This window comes from Zootoca vivipara, chromosome 6 (assembly GCF_963506605.1).
Source record: "Zootoca vivipara chromosome 6, rZooViv1.1, whole genome shotgun sequence".
Taxonomy (NCBI): Eukaryota; Metazoa; Chordata; class Lepidosauria; order Squamata; family Lacertidae; genus Zootoca; species Zootoca vivipara.
In genome coordinates, this window is record NC_083281.1 from 41912235 (window position 1) to 41933780 (window position 21546).

Sequence of the window (21546 nt, forward strand, 5' to 3'; positions counted from 1 at the left end):
AGAGAGAGAGAGAGAGGAGTTTAGTTCTTACTTGAAATGTGCCAGAAAAATCTATAACTTTTACAGATGCATACCTCTCATGCATGATGCTATTTAGATTTGTACATATAAATCAGGAAAAGGGAACATTTGCAGCGTTCCAAATGTTATTGGACTTCAACTCAACAGTCTCAGACATCATTGGTAAATGACTACAGTCCAGCAACATCTGAAGGGCCACGTGTCCGCTCCGCCCCCCGATAAAAACAGGGGTGTAGTGGTAAAATTTTAAAGTCCAGGTATACCTCGGAGATATTGCAGGTATTGTTCCAGACCATCACAATAAAGTGAATATTGCAATAAAGCAAGTCACACCATTTTTTTTGTTTTCAAGCGCATATAAAATTTATGTTTACACCAGTGGTGGCCAAACTCGGCCCTCCAGCTGTTTTGGGATGACATTTCCCATCATCCCTGACCACTGGTCCTGTTAGCTAGGGATGATGGCAGTTGCAGTTCCAAAACACCGGGAGGGCCAAGTTTGGCCACCACTGGTTTACACTGTAAAGGTAAAGGGACCCCTGATTGTTAGGTCCAGTTGTGGACAACTCTGGGGTTGCGGCGCTCATCTCACTTTACTGGCTGAGGGAGCTGGCGTACAGCTTCTGGGTCATGTGGCCAGCATGACTAAGCCGCTTCTGGAGAACCAGAGCAGTGCACGGAAATGCCATTTACCTTCCCGCCAGAGTGGTACCTATTTATCTACTTGCACTTTGACGCACTTTCAAACTGCTAGGTTGGCAGGAGCTGGGACCGAACAATGGGAGCTCACCCCGTTGCGGGGATTCGAACCGCCGACCTTCTGATTGGCAAACTCTAGGCTCTATGGTTTAGACCACAGTGCCATCCACGTCCCGGTTTACACTATACTGTAGTCTATTAAGCCAGGCCCCCCAGGCTGCAGGGGTGGAAGGGGAAAAACCTGGTTCCAGCCCTAGCTAGCTCCACTCCTGTGGTCAGAAGAGGGACAGTGGCAGTAGGAGGCTTCCTTCCCCTCCTAAAGAGCAATATCTGCAAAGCGCAATAAAGCAAGGTATGCCTGTACAAACACACATAATGACAGCCCTCATTGCTTTCACACACACACAATGAGAATTCAATAATGCAGGCACAACAAATAGCAACAGAACACAGCATAAAACCCAATTTATTAAGATTATATAGGAAATCATGAGCATGGAAATTCCCAAACATATGGAGTTTTCCTAAATGTTTGGCTGTCAATTAACTGCTACATTTCTACAAATTCTGGCCCACAGCTCTCTACTTTTAAAAATATTTTTTTCTTGAAATGTTTTCAGAATTGTACAAAACAGTAAAATAAACATGAAGACTCTCTTAAATGTAATGTACATCTCATTCTTTGCCAAAAAAGAATGAGCACTTTTTATGGAAATAAAACCTTTAAAACAATTTTCAGAGGGGTGTGACTCTACCAGCAGTAATAGGAACTTTAAAAAAAAACAAAACCAAAGCCCTAAATATAGTTGAGCACGTATAATGAATCTACACAATGTAAAAATAAACAAACAAGTCAAAGAATCAGAATTGGAAGAACATAAAATGGTTTAGTCCTATGCCCTGCTGATGCAAGATATCCACTACTACAGAATCCCTGACAGCTGGCCATTCAGCCTCTACTTAAAAACTTCTAAGGATACAGCCCGATGATGCAACCCATTTGCTGATTTGCCATGGACTGAGTCCATAACAAGAATTAGTGTTACACGGTATTTAAGATAGAAACTGTATCCAACATTAGTTGGATCATTGAAATTAATGGGCATGACTAACTCAGGTCCATTAATTTCAATGGGTCTACTTGGAGTATGACTAATGCTGGATACAATCCACTGGCTTTTGGTATGTTTTTTAAAAATTGTGTTCTACCCTGCCTGGTCAGAAAGTGGTCTATAAATATTTTAAATAAATTTGTACAAAGGTTATGCAACACACACACTCAAGCCCTGTGGGCAACCTACCTTACTTGGAATAGACTGCCTTGTCACAACTTGATGGTTGCCTAGCACTGTCTCCTTCCACTTGAAATAAAAAAATTCTGCAAAATAAAAGTAATTGTTAATACAGTATTGCAAATGCTCATAGGAGAACATCCACAATAACCATTCTACCTTGAAGAAAGGTGTAAAGGCAGCGCTACTCTAATTAAGCCCTCCTCAAATCTGTTACTCTATCACAAACCACTTTGTTTTCTCAAGTAACTGTGTCCATGTATAAGCCTACCAAGCTTGAACACACCTCAGTAGTAATCTCACACCTCTCCACTCCCTGCAAGGAGAGAGAACCAGCAAAATTTACAAAGGCTATAACTGTGAAAACATTGTTAGTTGTCTACTGGTTGGTCTCCTAGTATCATCATATGACTTTCTGACAGACAAACAAACCAACAAACCTGAGGGCAAAGATTGTGAATGTTTTTATTAATCTGCAAGCTGTTTGAGAGCCCTTCTGGATGAAGGGCAGAGAAGTTAGCTTCCATTGTCAGTCTCACAAGCAAGCCCTAGAAATAGATTATCATGTCCCCTCTATGTCCTCATGGCTTTAAAAAGTTTTTCAAAAAGTAACACAAAATTTTTTATGCTGTCTGGGGTGGCATTATAGCTTACACAAGTAATGAGACATAAGGTAGTACTATTTAAATTATTTTAATATATTTAAATTATTATTATTTTTTCTTTCCTCCCACCTTCCTATGAACTCCTGTCAATCAAAATATCTATTTCTTTGTGGTCAACAATCCAAGCAATATGTTGCTATGCATCATTTTGTGCCTGTTAAAATTGTGGTGGTTTTGGTATATACACCACATATCCTACATAAGGTCCACCAAGCCTTAGCACGGGGTGAGGAACAATGCCAATTTAGGCTTGGCATGGTCACAATTTGAACCGCAAAGAGTGTCCACCTGCCCCACACCTGACTTCATTTGTGTAGCAGGTAGAGAGAGACATGGCAAGATTGGGTACATGAGTGAGATCCCCATGTGGAACTACGTATGCAGCTGGTGTCTGCAGAAAACAGCTTTGTGCTCCAGGCTTTGCCAAGCAAAGGGCTGGCAAAGCCCATTTCACTTTGGTTCCCAAGTCCCTGACAACCAGTGTTATGCAAGGGACTTTTGAGAGGTGAGCAGGACAATCTACCTATCAAAGTTGGCCTGTGGAGGTGGGAACAGTTTCTGCCCTGCTGTGCCAGAAAGATTTCCCACCTGTGCCTTTGAATGAGCCACTGATCTCATTCCTCTTCCTGCTGCCCACACATTGATTGCAGAAGCTGGAGTCTCTATCCAGAATTGCTGTGCTCAACAATCATATACGCCAAGACAAAATAAGCTTTAACTGCCACATTCATCTGTCAGCAGAAATTTCCAGGGGGGTAAGCTGTGCTAGTTTGTTGCAGCAAAAACAATAAAGTCTTGTGTCACCTTAGAAGACAACCACAATTTCATGAACTAGTCTTTAAGTTGCCACAAGACTCATTGGGTTGAATCCTTAGACAAATCCCCCAACCCATCCTACACTGTTCAGGAGCCCCCGCCCGACCCTCCAACAAGGCATTTTTGGGGGGTGGGTCCACTGAAGAGATGAGATGGGAATAGGAAACTTTCTGTCCATGCACTTCCTGAAGTTAACTAATCTTGGGGTTTGCTGTTATGCTGCATTTGCTGGTATGCTGATAGCAGTATAGCGGAACCTCTGTTTACGAATTTTCGGTTTACGAACGCCGCGGACCCATTTGGAACGGATTAATTCACTTTCCATTACTTTCAATGGGAAAGTTCACTTCAGTTTATGAATGCTTCAGTTTATGAACAGACCTCCGGAACAAATTGTGTTCATAAACCGAGGTACCACTGTAGTTAAGTTTATCAAATGCTGATTTTTTTCATTTGCTGTTGCTTTAGCTTGACTGAAATTGGCACTTAAATGCTAATGATTAACCAAGAATGAGAGCTGAAGAACAGAATTTCTGCAGAGAAGCATTGGTCTTAAAAATGAAGGGTGCAAAACTGTAACTGTCTCAAATGCTAAAAAAAAAAAATCTGTGTTGCAGACTGTTACACTGGTTTTCTGGAGTTGGGAAGAAAATATGAATGCAAGACACCTTTCATGGATGAAACCTAACAATACTTACGATCCAACAATCTTATTTTTATTATGAAACAAAGAGATAACTACCATACCTTCATGAACTACCAACAGAGTTTAGTTGTTGTTTTGTATTGTTTGCTAACTAACTAACTAGAGAGGCTTAACTTCTGCTTGGGAGCACAATGAAATCAGAACAAAGCAGATTGGGAAAAGTGTGCCCCAGTTAGAAAGGACCAGAACTGCCTTGCCTGCTAGGCAACCCCTGTTGCCTGCAATCAATTCACAAGAGGAAGACCATAGCGTGACATACACAAAGAGCAGGTGCTTAGCAGAAAGGTAGCTGGCAAACCAAATGTAGGAAGCAACTGTTTTAGGCACGTCCAATATGTGTGTGACTGCATACTCATTCATCATGCTGACCTGGAAGTGACTTGAAACCATCAAAAAAGGGGTAGAACGGGGCGGAGGCAGAACAGGCTTACACAGGCCCTGTCAATGTATGTGTGTGTGTGTGTGTGTGTGTGTGTGTGGTGGTGGTGGTCCTGGAACGTTACCCCCATGCAAACTGTTCATTGCCTGTAGCTGTAGATGACGTACATGGGCAAGCCAAGTGCAGGGTCACCTCTCTATATGTACCATGAGAACACTATCTCAACTCCAAAAATGGCAGTCAGTTGAAGACTTTAGCAAGGCATATTAAATGCAGTGCTTTTTTTTCTAAAACAAAATTTAGGAGTACTCTCATTCCGTCTGAGACTTAGGAAACACTGTGACAGGAAATGAGGCTGCCATCGGGAGTAGCAACGGAACTGACAATTCACTGTGCTAGAGAAGAAACTAAAAATGTTAAAAACTTTAGTTTCTTCTCCCGTTAGATTCACAAAATGTTTAGAGGTGTGCCCCTGTGTACTCCCAGAAAAAAGGCACTGATTAAATGAAAACATACACATTGAAAAATTATATACCGGTACTGATTAGAAAAATATGTTTTAACTATGTTCCATGATTCAAAATAAGCCATAAGAAATATCAGGTGTTGGAACAAAAGCCGTTTTTGCACATACTGTGACCCTCAAATCATCTTAATCCCCGAGCCAGATACTCATTTTCCACTGTTAATCAGGTGCAATCCACAAGTTCCACTTCTCCGCAAAAAGTTGCTCTGTGATAGAAAATTTTTAAACCAGGCTCTTTTTGTCCGCAAATCAAATCGCTTGCATGCTGTAGTGTAAAGTTATCAATAACACAGATATAAAAGGATATGTTGCTTTGTGTTTTACACTTCTGAAGTGTTTGGGGAGGGAAACCTGGGACTCTCCAATTGGAAGTTGTTTGCTTTGTTTCCGACTGCCATGACTGCAAACCAAAGGCAAGTAAGGCTTCAATTTTTAGGCTATTTTTTTAAGCTGGAGAGGAAAACATACCTTTTGTTCAACACAACAAAGCCCAGAAGTCCCTCACCAGCAGGTGTGGCAGTAAAGTGAGCACTCCTCAATGTAGTCAATCCTATCAATCCACCTGCAATTTTTTAAAAACAAGAAGTCACCACCTGTTCCATCTCAATCTCAAAGCACTGAGGGCACAGTATGCAATCTCAAAGGATGTTTTAATTGTATTGCACCTAAAAACGGATCATTTATTATCTTCACACCTTGCCATAATTAAGCAGTGATTAACCCTTACCCGCTAGCTTTGGGCTACGTATATGCTATTGCCTATCCCCAGGAGAGGTGTGTACCTTTGAAGTCTGTCCTAACCAGATACAGTCTGCTGTATTTCTCTCTCTCTTTTGCGTCATATTTTATTAAAGCATTTTCATAATACAATAAGAGAAAAGAAACTAATTAAAATGAAAATGAACAAAAGAGGAAAGAAAACCTAGAGTTCTCTCTCAAAGGTAGCTCTTATCCTTTGTCTGACGCAGAAAGTGGTGGGCCCTCCCAGCTGTCACCCGGAAGCTTTCCTTTCTTCTCCAAGTCTCTCACCTATCACTTTCATGTGTGTGCAATCCTAGACCCCAACAATGGCCCAGAGCAGAGGACACCAAGGAAAACAAAAGGGGGGAGGGGAAGAGAACACTAAATAAATAAAATGGACTTCTGCTTTTCTGTCTCACTTACATAAAAGAAATTATTCAAAATATTCACTCTAGGATGACATCCAACTGTTCTACTTTCTGCTAAGCCAGTGATGGCGAACCTATGACACGCGTGTCAGATGTGACACGCAGAGCCCTCACTGCTGGCACATGCCCCATCGGCCCATTCACGCTGTTGTTGTTCATTTTTTTCCGCGTTTGTTCTCCCGCTCCTCCTAAAGCTCCTCCTACAGCTTGTCTTTTGTTGTTGTTGTTGCTGGTAGCCAGAGATTGGTTGTTTAACCCTTTCTGTGCTGTTTTTCCTGGCGCTTTGGCAGACGATGATTGGGTGTAACAGTGTTCGGTTTTTAACCCGTTCAGTGCTGATTTTTTTGGTGCTTTGGCAGACTATGTCAGTGCTGTGTGTTAGTTCCAGCGAAGGAATTATTTGTCATTTATTTCTGTTCCCTTTCTCCCCCAAAAAGCGCAGCAGCTTTGGGGCATCCCCCCCCCCAAAGCAAAGCAACTTTTGCACCCCCCCCAAAAAACCTCCCAAACTTTGGTCAGCAGCTCCCCCCCAAAAGCTCAACAACTCTGGGCACTTTGTGATAAATAAGGGGGTTTTGGTTTGGTTAAATAATTAGTTTTTGGTTTATTAAATACCGCTATATATTAGAATTAAACATTTTTGTTATTTAACTATAAATATCACAAAATTATGGTGTTTTTCTCGAAGTGACACACCACCCAAGTTATGCTCGGTTTTTTGGCGAATTTTGACACACCAAGCTCAAAAGGTTGCCAATCACTGTGCTAAGCAATATTTCCCCAATTTTTAGACACAAATGTCTCAAATTCATTCATTTTCCTTTCCACACAAAAAGTCCAATTGGGGTTCTCTAATTATTATTAATAAATTCAACGATTCTTTTTTCTCTAATCAAACATATCAGCTTTGCCTCCAAAAACTTCAACAAATATTCCTCCATTTTAAACAATAAATCTTTTCATCTTTGTGCACGCAAGAAACTCTTCGCTCTGATGCATCCATAATTATTTTCATATTATGTTACAGGTAGGTAGCCATGTTGGTCTGACGTAGTCAAAACAAAATAAAAAAATTCCTTCCAGCAGCACCTTAAAGACCAACTAAGTTTTTATTTTGGTATGAGCTTTTGTGTGCATGCACACTTCTTCAGATACCCTGAAATAGATATCACCCTTCTGAGTGATACCCCCTCCCCACCCTTTCTCTACATAAGCGTCTGGGGACTTCTATTTCAGTATATCTGAAGAAGTGTGCATGCACACGAAAGCTCATACCAAAACAAAAACTTAGTTGGTCTTTAAGGTGCTGCTAGAAGGATTTTTTTTTGTTTCATATTATGTATTCATTTGCACCTAGTTTAGTATCTTACAATCCAATTTCCTGTTGCATTTGCCATGATTTCCCATCGTTAAAAAAAATATCCTTCTATTTAAGCTTTTTCCATTCTTTTTCCAATAAAAGCACCAGATGAGTCAGCTGTATTTCTCAATGAATTCTAAATTCCTATTCAGAACAAGCCACTTTTATTAAGGATAAGGAAAGGTGGAACATGTGGGTTTGGTCAATTTTGTATGCGACTCAGCACACATATATTCAAATAACAACTCAGCTGTATTATAAGTTTCAATTTATGGGCCAGAGCAATTTCTTCTGCTTCGAGTGGCCACTCTTTTTTTAGTGTCCTTGCAGATGTTCACAAGGGACCAAATAGAAATCATTCATATCATAATTTCAGTCTCTGGGCAGCTATATATAACCATTGATTTTATTTGTATGCTGCTTTTCCATGGTAAACTCTGCTCAAAATAATTCACAACATCAAAAAGGGTTATATAATAAAATATAAGATTTCAAGATGAACAATTAAGAAACAAAATTTAAATAAATACAGTGGACCCTCGGCTTACGCTCCCCTCAGGTAATGTAAACTTCGGGTTACGAAAGCGGAAAACGCGGAAGTATTTTTCTAGGTTTCATCGCTCACACATGCGCAGAAGCACTAAACCGCGCCATGCACATGCACAGAAGTGATCCTCCGGTTGCGAATTCCTCAGGATGTGGTCGGACCGCCGGAATGGATCACATTCGCAACCGGAGGTACCACTGTATCATGGCATGCATAACCAGTGGTTTTTAATTATACTACTGAGGAGCATAAGCATCTAGTTGAAAACTGATAGGTATGGTGTTAGAAAGACATCAATCATTAAAATGTACAAAAATATATCTATAGAAGAAATATGGGGAGGAGACCCAGCCAAATCAGCAGGAAAGAACATTTGTTCTCAAACTCCTTAAAGGACACATTACACACGATGGCAAGAGGGAAAGAATTAGAACTGTAAATTCAGTCCATCACTGGAAAACAAAATTTGTGCCCAAGATATGACACACCAAGGAGGAATTTTGAAACTGAGTGCTTTATAGCTAAGAGACACCCAAAACAACTTGAAATAGTAAATCATTCAACCAATCAGAAGGAGGCCACTGTATGGAGTATGATATGAGACCCAGACTGCGATGGGGTCTCAGCTTTTTGCACTGGTGCCAGTTAACTCTTACATCACACTCATTTTCTCTGTCACAGCCCAACAGAACTATGTCTCTCTCTCTCTCTCTCTCTACTTTCCACCACACTGAAAAACAATTACTTCTGAAAATGGCAATGAGCCACCCTAAGAAATAACTGTTTTTCGGATTAGGTTTGCAGTTATGTAGCAGTTTCAGTAATGTTAATGTATTTTTACACAGAAAAAGAATTAAGTTTGTAGTGTAATGGCAGCTGATCCAAGACCAATACACACCACTGCAACTCCGGCATATAAAGACTACTATGCTATGTATTTAGAATTCTACATTAGTTTCAAGCTCACATGTTAATGGTTTACAAATCCTTTTAAAAAAGATTTCATCATGGTCTCTTCCATCCAGAAAGGTGTGGGGGGTGGGGAATTCTAGACAGCCTTGAAGACATTTTTTTAAAAGCTACCTTTAATCACAACTATTGTTTAACTAAGCTATTTTTTTAAATGAGCCAGAACTAGTACTAAAATAGTTTTTGTGTAATGGGCAAATACAAACTGTGATGATGGTGACTTTAAAAAAATATGTATCCTTCTTATCTTATATGTATACCTTCTTATCTTATTTTTTCCATCTATGTTCTTCTTGCACTTGTCTATGCTTCTTAATTGTAGTTTGCTTCTGTTGGACAATAATTTGTTTGAGTTTACCTTTATTTATTTACAATATGTTAAATGTATATGATTTACCATTTTATATGATTTTTTGATTTATAATTGCTTATAATTTATAATTGTTTTCTTAATTCTTTCTTCTTCTATCCTTGTTTGTATTGATTTAATTTGTAATGATTTGAAATGCAAATAAAATCTTTTTTTAAAAAAGTATCCCTTCTATTATCACCAGCACATGATTTAAGGGCACCTTGCATAAGTAAAAAATTGGCTGAGAATTGCATTTCTTAATAAATTAAAACTGGCCTGCTTCTTTGTTCTGAATTTAATATAGGATATCAGTTTAATAAAAGTTTTAATAATTCACACTTGAAGGATCATAATCTTTCATAACTCAGCTACATAGTATCCTCAGAGAGTCACTTTTGTACCTACTGTATTTATCATGGACCTCTTTAAAACTGAAGGTATGCCCAGATTGAAACAAGCTGGAAAGATCTGGCCACCGTGCTGCAGGAGGGATGTGCAGAATCCCAGACTGTATTACTTGACAAAATACATAAAATATAATTCTGCTCTCTGTAACTTTTGAACATAGCTGCCAAGTTCTCCCTTTTTTTAAGGGAAATTCCCTTATGCTGAATAGGCTTCCTCGCGAGAAAAGGGAAAACTTGGCAGCTATGCTTTTGAAGGTACCTTTCAAATACCAAACCCTAAGAATGCTGCTTGTTTTGTAATTTAGTCAAATGCAGAAGCAGTGCCACTTACATTTATCCCTTTGAAACTTTGATCCAATTGATTTGCAGCAGTCTGAGTTGGATGGTAACAAAAATTATGTTGCTCTGTACTTTTTCCTGCTCGCAGTCCTTTGAAGCCTGGTCAAGAGGACAGAAACATATCCAACAACAAGAAAGCTACAAGTAAATAATGCATTGAATCCTTTATTCTCTTTTAACAATGACAGTGCCTCCCAAGAGGCAAAAGTGTATCTTACTCTTGCTTTTTAGAATTTTACTCTGTGTACAGCTCAGGACCTGCTTGTCCTCTGTGTATAGGAATTGTAATGATTTGATACTGTACAAAGCCTTACATAAAAGTCTTCCTGTTAACAGAGCTTTAGAAATCATTTTGGGAAACTAAATTTATGAACATTGTGTCTTAAAACATTTTGTTCTTCATTCTAAAAGAAAACATTTCATTTTTTGGGCCTTCACATCTATATAAACATGATCTGACCATCACAAGGGATTTAAGATTAAATCTCCGACTATCAGATAACTGAATTTATTTGAATATAATGATTCACATTATTTTATTCTTTTTCCTATTTAAATATCTCATTTCAACTACTACATTAATTGGAAATAAACTTTTAAGATAAAGAGGAACTGATAGTAATAATTTAGAAAGTGCTAGTTTAGTAGCTTGTAGCCCCATTTGTAAAAAAAAACTTTAATAAATTCAACTTGTAATTATTTTAATGAACTGAACGTTTAATATAACAGGCTTGATAATTCTATTGCAAAACATCCCCCCCCAAACAAAACATTACCCCCCAAAAAAACCTGTCCCCCTCTCCATGGCTTCAAAATTTCTGGAAATTTTACATATCTGCTCAAGTTAAACTTTAAGCATTCAATGGCATTAATCCATCTGCAAGGGTGGAGTGGGAGGGCTCCTTGGAATAAGTCTTAGTCTTATATGACAGGGGAGGCAGGGTGTTTCTAACTTCCACTTCAGAAATTATAATACTGGTCATAAAGAAACCTAGCATAAATCTATAAAATGTCAACAATTATAGGCTGGGTTGACAATATGTCCTGAGCAAAGTGCTTAGATGAAAGTGTTTCTCCATATCCATTTAAATCAGGCTACAGGCAAGGTTTTAGGACAGAAACTGCCTTGAGCAATTTGTGGGGTGGCATTTTCTGAAAACCAAAGGGTTCAAAACCCTGTTGATTCTCTTGGACCTCTCAGGTGTTTTTGATGTCATTGACCATCAGGATAATATATCTTCTACACCAGGGGTTCCCAACAAAATTTTCTCGAGGACCCCTCATCGAGCCGCTATTGTGACAAGGACCCCCATTAATTCCTAATCCTAAAATTAAAAAGTGAGAGCCAAATTAAGAGTCTTTTTATATTTTATATTTATACGTTTTTTAGTTACAACAGAGTACTCCATCAGTATACAGTTAGTTTTAATTTTCAGTTCTTAATGAGATGAGTTAAATCTGTCCTTTGAGTCCATTATTTCTGAAATATTAGGTTCCAAACTTGAAACTTTCACTCTGAAATCCGACCGCATGTCGAGCCGATTCCTATATTTGTTTTTCATGAAACACATGGAAGAAAATGCTTGCTCACACCGATACGTGGTTGCCTTATCTCCAAGTTTCTTGTAGTCCTTGCGGCATACAGCAGAACTACTGCCTCTATCTAATTCTAGTTTTGCGCTAGACTCTGCTCATGCAGGAAGTGGCCAAAACAAAAAATCTGTTATCATAGGAAATATATTTAATATATTTTTATTTTAATAGGATCTTGAGGACCCCTCTGGCATAGCTCGCGGACCCCTGGGGGTCCCCGGACCACCTGTTGGGAACCACTGTTCTACACAATTCTATCCCCCTCCCTGCCCCTTATGCTGTTTAACATAAAACTGCTGGGAGAGGTCTGCAGAGATTTATCTTGAGGTATCATCAATACACAAAAGGCATCCAGCTGTTTCTCTTTTTCATATTTCAGGTGAGGCTTTCATGCCCTGAATCAGTGCCTAGGTGTGGTAAAGAATTGGATAAGGGTTTATTGACTGATATTCAATCCAGACAAGATGGAGGTACCTTGGAAAGTGGTTTATCTGACCTGATGATGGTGTTAAATTTGTTCTAGAAAAACTGCATTCTCTTATGCATTAGGGCCACAGTTTAGGGGCTCATATTAACTCAATATTGTCACGCAATATTTACGTGACCTCTGTGGTTTGAATGCCTTTTATCAGCTTGCACTGTAAGAAAGCTCTTCCTAATGTTTAACCTAAAACCCTTTTCATGTAATTTGATCCCAATGGTTTGAGGTCTATTCTCAGAAGTAAAAGTAGTAAATAAATTGCTTTATGAACTATGTCAGGAGTGGGGAACCTCTGGCCCACAGGCTAAATCAGGCCAACCAGGGTCTAAAATTTCATTTGCTAGGCCACTTTTCCCAAATCATTCCCACTTACTACACACCTACAGTGTGAGGAAGGCAGAGATGCAGCTGTCAATGCACAATTAGGAGCATCATTGAAGTGCACTCCTAATACTGTACAGAATTACATTGGTAAAGGAAAGCACACTTCAGCTGTACCACTTAACAGCTGATGTGTGTGTGGCAGAGTCAAAGCCTGTTCCACAGTCTGCACAAGTGACTTCTCCAAGGGAGTTTTTAGAACAGAAAGCCCCTAATTTCCATGCCCTACTGAAACCAAACTTAACTACAACATTCTCTTCTCTTTTTTGGTCCTGTAAAGCCCTGCTGGCAGGGGGTAGCTAAGCTGCAGTCCTCCAGGTGTCCTTGGACTACAAGGCCATGTGGAGTGGGAGCTGCAGCTGCAAAGAGCTAGGAATTCATCATCAGCATCCATATCACATCATCATCTATATTATTATAATTATTACGTATTATTATTTATTTGTACACCGCTCATCCGGCTGGGTTTCCCCAGCCACTCTGGGTGGCTTCCAACAAAGATTAAAATACATTAAAATGTCACACATTAAAAACTTCCCTAAACAGATCTAGATCAGTGTTTCCCAACCTTGGGTCTCCAGCTGTTTCCGGACTACAATTCCCCCCCCCCGCCCCCGACAACTGGTCTTGCTAGCTAGGTATGATGGGTGTTGTAGCCCAAAACAGCTGGAGAACCAAAGGTGGGGAAACATTGATCTAGAGGCCCACTTCTCACACTATGTAGACACAAGCTAATTCGTATCTAATTGTGAATTAATTTACAGCTCCCTTTTAAAGAAAGAAAAGCAGAATCCCGATGGGTAAGATGGGATGGACAGATAATAAACACTGCACGCAAGGGGGGGTTGGGTGCCGTGGGAGGCGGCCCCCTTACCCGATTGCATGCAGACTTCTTTAAAAAAATATATGTCGGCATCCATTCAATCGCGAAGGGAGAGGAGAGGGCCAGAGGCCGCCTTCCCGATACCTCTCCCGCCAATACTTCTAGGTAGATTTGCCAAAACCCCGTCTGGTTCTCGGGGCGATTTAAAAAAAAAGCCCCGATTCAGCTCTGCTATCAGAAATAACGGCCCCCTCCATTTACCCATTGGCCTACCCGCGAACCGACCTCCTCCCAGGGCACGCGATACCCCTCCCCCACTCGCTATCCCCCCCCAGCTCCACCTCAGCAACCCCCTGACTGGGGTGTGTGAGGTAGAAACATAATCCTTCGCCATCTTTTTCAATCTTAAGGGAGGAGAAAAAAAAAACCGCAGGCCGCGGCCTCCTCCTCACCGTTCAGACGCGGCCTTCTTCTCTCGTCCGCCTTTGCCTACCTCACAGCTCACTACCGCAGCAGTAGCAGCAGGCCCAGACGTCCTGCGCGCGCAGCACTACGAGGCATGACCGCACTGTGTAAAGCCGCTGGGAGATGTAGTTCTTCCGTCTCCCCTGGCCTATTTGAACGGCGGACGGCTTTCACATCATGTACTACAAGACCCGGTATGCCTTTGCAGGAGCCCGTCATCGACTACCTTCCGCCCCGCCGACTCTCGCGCTCTCTCTAAAGGCAAGCTCCTCCCCCTTTCCAGCTCGCGCTCTCTCCGTCCACAGGAGCTACCCTTAGGTCTGATGGGAGGTGGAGTCTTTTTTAGCCCAAATTAGGCTAGCTGGCATACGGTAGAAGTATCGCCAGGGGGGGACTACAACTCCCAATGTTGTTGAGACAGTCTTTAGGGTGATATGCTCTCGAAATGTTGGCACAGGATGTTGTCTTCTGTATAGTATAGTGAGGGTCTCTGTGCGGGCCTCGGAAAAAAGTGGCATTTTACGAGGGGCCAAGAGGAGGATTTATATGAGAGGGCAGTCTTTCCGTATCATGCTGGGTTGCTTAATTTGATTTATTATTATGATTCCTTGTATTTATATCCCACCTTTTTCTCAAAGGAGCTCTAATGTAGCATACAGGGTTCACCTCCTCATTTAACCCTATAACCACCCTGTGAGGTAAGCTAGGCCCAAAGCCATCCAGAGAGCTTCATGGCCTAATGGGGATTTGAACCTTGGTCTCTCCCAGGTCCTAGTCTGATACTGTATAAGCACTATACCACACTAACCCTCTAGTGCCTCAAAGTAATAGCATTAAAGTAGGTAAGAAAGGGCAATAAGGTCACCCCAAAATACATACATTTCAAAGTCCTTCCCACTTAACGTCTGTGGCCTAAGCTGTGTTCATCCGTTATCTAACTGCCCTCCCAATAAAAACAGAGCCTGGGTAAATAATGTGTCCCCTCATGGGTAGACTGAGTGAGCCAGATTCACTCCATCCGTTCTTTCAAGTTTTATATACCAACTTTTCCTCCACGTTGCTCAAGGTAGTGTATATGGTTTTCTCCCTCCATATTTTATCCTCACAACAACCCTGTGTAGTAGGTTAGGCTGAGAGGCAGTGACTGGCCTGAGGTCATCCAGTGAGCTTCATGACTGAGTGGGGTTTATGAACCCTGTTATCCCAGACCTTCGGTCAGCACTCTTTTCTTTCTTTCTTACGTCAGCACTCATAAGTACTACACTATACTGGCTCTAAAAAGAGGCATGGACAAAAATGTGGACAAAAGTGCCATACAAATCCATAGCAGCAATGGCCGGAGAAAGACCCCTTAAAATTGCACAGAGCTGGAACCTAATACCTAGAATCCTAGGCTATATAAATCTGATGAGTTATCCCATGTGTTGGAGAGGATGTCCCGCTATAAGGACATATCAGCAAATGTGGTGGAGTGTCCAAAAAAAAAAAAATCTGGGAAAATGTATTTACAAAAATATATCTGATTACAGAAATATTTTTATTTACAATTACAAGGAAGACCCCAGGACTGGCTCTACTTAACTCATGTCATCACAATACAGTATGTATTGTATTGTATAAGAATTCATAACACATCTTTTAACTGCTGCAACAACAACTATTGCCAGGACGTGGGAATCATTACAATTATTAACTATGGACCAATGGTATAATGCAATTTAACAAACAACATTATTGGAAAAATAAAAGTTGCAAGAGGCCAAAAGAAAGTCAACAATTTTTATTTTTATGCATTCTGGTGTGACTTTACTGATTACACAAATAATGAGGCATATGGTAGAACACCCATATTTTATAGTAGTCTGGCATACATGAAGTACATATTTTTCCCTCCCCCGCTTGATGTTTTACAAATAGTTTTCCTTTATATAAATATAGATATATGAACTGAAAATAGCAGTAGCACATAGAATAACCCAATTTCTTAGAATCAAGTTGGTCATATTAGTTCATGCTGATTTTAATAACATTTGGTACAGTAATTAATTCTGTTTAAACTGGTTTTCAAACTGTACAATGGTTTGTGTATATTTTTGGAAACCACTTTGGAAACAATTTGTTCAAAAATTAGTCTATACACATTTTAAATAAATAGAATAGCGAGACTGCAAATTGCACTGTCAGTGGTCACCGTGTTGGGACTTCACATCCTTGATCTGCTATAAAACTCACTAGGTGACATTGAGCTAGTCAGTGCCTGAGTGCAGCCTACTTCACAATTTATTATGAGGATAAAGTGAGGTAACCCCCATACTTGTGTATGCCATGCTAAGCGCAATAGAGAAAGGATGGAATACAAAGGCAAACAACAGTAGACCACATAGGAATCAATGCCAGCTTCCGTTTGATGGTGGTTTGGGGAGGGAGTGCTTGTAAGAATTATGAGGATCCATCAAAGTCCTAGTCCAGTGCCCTAACTGCTGCACCACACTGACTCATTTTGGCAACACATTGGAGCTGTACTGTATAGCAAAAGGCATTTTAGAAGCTAGCCTACAGTGCCATTCTGGGTGTTGTGTACAGTGGTACCTCGGGTTACGAACACGATCCGTTCCGGGTCGCTGTTCGTAACCCGAAAAGTTCGTAACCCGAAAAAGGCCCGAACCACTGTTTTGCGCATGCGCAAAGCGCGCGCGCCGCTTCTACACACACACACACGGCGAAAACACTTCCGGGTTTGCGCAGTTCATAACCCGAGGTGTTCGCAACCCGAGGTGTTCGCAACCCGAGGTACGACTGTATTAAAGTAATAGCACAGCCAAGTACAGTATGTATAGAGTTTATTGTATTGTATTACAGAGTTTATTTGAATGTACAAGTTCCAGTGGGAATGTCTATCATTTGCTGGTTCAGGGTGCAGGATTTGGATCCTCTACTGGATTGGTTTCCGCGGGAGGGAATCCGTGCCATTGGTTCCCGCCAAAATGTAAGTCCTCTGTTATTATATACAGTAAGCCCCCGTTTTCCCCATTCCTGTGTTCTGGCTCTCACCTGTTCTTTGAAATAAAGAGATGTTGTACCAGATCCTCGCCTCCAGCTTCTTATTTGCACCAGGCTGAAATCACTGAATACCCACTACACAACATTCTGGCAACGAAGGTGGGATCTGGCTTGCCGTGAATGGATGTCAGAGGTCAGCATCCGGAGTCAGAAGAAGAGGAGGAAGAAGTCATAGACGCTCCTGAGTACACCATGGCAGGGAGTAAAATCATTGAGCCATTTAAATCGGGAACCGCAGAAGCCTGGGATTCATATCTCCAACGTTTCAGTTTCACTGCTGCCTGTCGTGCAAGGAATCACCAACGACGACAGGAAAAGTCTTCCTGAGTTGCTGCGGGGCTGAGGTTTTCGAGTTGGCCCGAGGCTTGGTGGCTCCTCTCACACTAGAAACAGCGACGCTGAAGCAGATCACGGACCAGCTTATGAGGCACCTTGCCCCAGCAGCAACCATAATAGGAGGCAGAAGGATGGTGAATCGGTCTCCATATTCCTTGCAGAGCTGAAGGTCCTGGTGAGGCACTGTCATTTCGTGGCCCTCGAGGAAGCGCTGCTTGATCAGTTCATTGGAGGCCTGAGCAGTAGTAAAGCCCGATGTCGGATTGCCACTAGGGAAGAGGTGGATCTAGCAACAGCTGTGCGCGAGGCCATAGCCAATGAGACCACAGAGGGAGAGAAGCAAAACACCCCACAACGAAGTGCCAGGCCAGCAACAGAGGCAGCTCACGCTTTGAGCAGCCAGGAGTCCAGCCCGTCCCAGAGTCCCTCCCGCAGAGTTGGATCCCTGAGGCTTGGTTCATCTGGAACAAAAGGAAAAAAGCTATAATGCCCGGGTTGCAGTGGGGCACATGAACGTCGGAACAGCCGATTCCGTAACATCATGTGCCGCGCATGCAGTAAAACGGGCCACATTGCTCGGGTATGCAGGTCGGCTACTGGACGAACATCAGGATCTCCGCGACCATTCTGGCGACAGGCAAGTGCATCAACGCACGTGTTGGACAACTACAACTACCTCACCGAGATAGAGGGCAAGACCGTCCAGTTCCCTGCTCAGGGGAAAGCATCAGTCCGGGTCAGCATCGAGGGCCACCCTTGCCAGATGGAGGTAGATTCCGGTTCGGGGTTTACAATCGTCTCGGACAGCGAGGTCGTTTTTTCTAGGGATAAGTTTCCTCCATTGGAACCTTTCCCCGCCACATTACAATCTTACTCAGCCAGCCGAATACACATCCTTGGAATGTGTTCCATCAATGTTAACTTTAAAGACAAAAGGGCCGTACGTAAGCTGGTGATCGCCAAAGGAAAGCGCACCAGCCTCTTGGGAACAGACTGGTTTCCTGCTTAAGGGATGGGCATCTCTGGGCTGAACACAATAACAATAGCCCCAGAAACATTTGATAAGCTTTATGGGGCGTTCACATCATTATTTGATGGCAGTGGGGTGCTATGAAGGGCCTCCCATTAACTTTGAGTTGGACCAAGTGCAGGGCCGGTGCTAGGGTTTTTTGCACCCTAGGCGAGATCACCTTCTGGCGCCCCCCCAAAAATAAATAAATAAAAACAAAAACAAAAAATAGAAAAAATATAAATAAAAAGTAGGAAAAGTAGGAAAGAAAAAATAAAATAAAAAACAGCTGAGAGGTGTGGGGAGGTGGTCCCAGGCTCCAGGCGCGCCTCTGGAGCTTCGTGTAGGAGCGCGGGCCTGGGGCAACCTCGCTGCGCCTGTCAGCTGTAGTCTGTAGAGGCACGTGCATGCCTCGGGATAGCGGCCTGAAGCCGCTCTACAGATTACAGCTGACAGGCACAGCAAGGTGGCCCCAGGCTCGCGCTCCCGCGCGCCTCCGGAGAGCAGCCTGAAGCCGTGCCTCTGGAGAGCGGCCTGAAGCCACTCAGCACTGGGGGGGCCAGCACCCCCTCCATTCTGGCGCCCTAGGCAGCTGCCTAGGTCGCCTGAATGGACACACCAGCCCTGACCAAGGGGTGGCTCCAGTTCGCCTCAAGCCAAGACGCGTGCCATTCACTTTGCAGCCCAAGATAGAGGCAGAACTCAACAAGCTAGTCCAGCAAGGGGCAGCAAAAACAATTGAGTGCAGCCTATTACAGTACTAGCAACTGCTTTGCAAGGAGTCTGGCTCCCCCATCCCCTTTGAAGCTTCCAATGTAGAAAAATTTCCCAATGCAATGCCATCAAGTCACCAGACGATGGTAGCATTGAACAGTGAGTTAAACTTCAGCACCCTAAACAATTCATTGGCATCCATTGACATGCTTGTGTTAATCAAACCAAATCAAAACTATTGTTATTTTGGGGTGAGATTTAATCACATACCCGCAATGCATGTAGTACAATTAAAGCTGATCTGGAGCTCCTGCGAAACAAACCTGCTTTACTTTAAAACTGGACTTTTTATGATAAGGAAAGTGATGGGAAAATGTGCTGGAAAGTTTGGGATAACACTTGCTCAATGCAACTTCATCTAATTTCCTCACAAACAAATCAGGATGAATGCTCATTAAATAGCCAAGATCCTCTAAGCTCTGCAAACAAATAAAGCTATAGATTCATTAAACAACCCAGGTTATTCTGTTGTTTTTTAAAACACACACCACCACAACAATGGGAACAGGAACATTAAGAATACTATCTCACATTTAAGACCAAGACTCCCTGGGTTGTGAGTGAGCTTTTAAGTTACTCAGAATCTTTTATCAGACAGTATGCTAAAAAAAGTTACGGTTAAGTTCAAAAACAAATGGTTGCCTTATGATTCCTATTCTTATTCTGCATACCATGGTATTAAATAATGGTTGAGTATTTCTCCATTATCCTAGTGCAGCCCAGTTATATGCTTGTAAGGCACAGGAAGGAGCAGCGCTGTCAACAAGGTAGAGAGGGGCAACTACCTGGGGGTAGGGCCAGGACCTGATTGGCAGGCAACTGACCAATCAGACTGGAACAGCCTGGAGCCCCCAGAAGCAGTCAGACCAATGGAATTGCTACATCAGGAACCTTAGGAGAAGCTCCACTCTTTGCCTCACCTGCTCAGGAAGTCTAATTTCCCCTGGCAGTATCTGAACCAGTGCTCCTGGGAGTATGTCTGCATCCTTGTTTTAGTGTATCCACAACTTAACTGACTATCCCCTTTTCAATTAATGATGCCTTGTGGGAAAGAAAGAAATAAAGAATTGATTGGCAGCCTCCTGTATATATTTATGTGGCTGTTTTGCAAACTGCGTATGGTATCACATGAACCAGTAACTTCCCCACGGTGTTGATGGCTGCTTTAACAGACAACACTATAGGGCTCCTTTGGCTGTGCTGGTGGTTGCTGCGTAGTTCTGTGTTTTTTGTCTGTTGTAGGTGTGGTGACTTGACGGACATGGCCACAGGGTGGCCTCTGTTGGTGGGTTGCCTCCCTCCAACCATTTGTGGCATAAGCGACACAGTCCCTAATTGGTGGGCATGTATGCTATCTTTACACAACTTGTGTACTTTCTGGTGGTGTTGTTTTTCCTGATCTGCCTGGGCTGAACATGCATTGGATTTGGAAGCCATCCTGGTGGTTTAGTGGTATAGCTTTGGTCATAGAGTAATATGAATAATAGAGCTTAATTTCTGTCCTAGGACATGTAAATAACAGTACCACTGAGTATGTGCAGAGAGTCTTGCTTCCTGGTTATGCCTAAACTGCTCACGATAGGAACGTGGGAAGCTGTATTTTACTGGTCCATCTTGTTCAGCATCGTCCACACCAGGCATCCCCAAACTTGGGCCCTCCAGATGTTTTGGACTACAATTCCCATCTTCCCCGACCACTCGTCCTGTTAGCTAGGGATCATGGGAGTTGTAGGCCAAAACATCTGGAGGGCTGCAGTTTGGGGATGCCTGGTCCACACTGACTGGTAGCAGCTCTGCAGAATTTCAGGAAGGGAATTTCTCCCAGCCCTGCCTGGAGATGTTAGGGATTGAACCAGGGACCTTTTGCATGTAAAGAAGATGCTGTACTACTGAGCTACTGCTTTCCCCCAAGAAGGGGACATACTTTGCAAATACTTTGTTGAGCTATTGCAAAAGGGCCATTAGGCTAGCAACAGGTTTGTTTTTGCCTAACGGCTTTTGTCTAGAAAGGGTAAATATGGATTAAACGGGCTGGTATTTTGATGCCAGGTATGTGTATAGGCGTTGCACTTTTCTTCTTCTTTTTTGTCTGTATGCAGAGCGCCGATCTCACGATAAACACCTGTCTAGAAGCCTTGGCGATGTGCCCAAACAGCAGCAGCTCTCCACCTCCAGCTGGGCTCGCCCGCTCCCTTCGCAGCAAGGTGGGCCAACTCGAGCAGCTCCCGCGGGGAGAGCCGCTGTCTGCCCCCGCCCCCTTGTGCAAATCTAGCGCTCCTAATTGGTTCGGCTTGTGGCGCGGGCGGGGCTCGAGGCGTCAGACGCGATATAAGGGAGCGAGCGAACAATGCGCCTCGATCCCGACTGGGTCGCTTTG

The 21546-nt window shown here is 42.5% G+C and overlaps 1 protein-coding gene across 4 annotated transcripts in view; it reads right to left on the bottom strand.

The window, feature by feature from the left end:
* Window positions 1-14110, bottom strand: part of THRAP3 (thyroid hormone receptor associated protein 3) — a 38144-nt gene extending 24034 nt beyond the window's left edge. For 2 of the 4 annotated variants that reach the window (XM_035118058.2, XM_035118055.2), the window contains exons 1-3: window positions 13978-14110; window positions 5573-5666; window positions 2022-2098 (exon numbers count right to left, since the gene is read on the bottom strand). The gene's annotated coding sequence lies outside the window, so the exon portion shown is untranslated. Of the gene's footprint in view, window positions 1-2021; window positions 2099-5572; window positions 5667-10239; window positions 10347-13977 lie in introns of all 4 variants that reach the window. The other 2 variants (XM_060275842.1, XM_060275843.1) reach the window with 2 other exon arrangements.
* Window positions 14111-21546: the final 7436 nt, after the last annotated feature.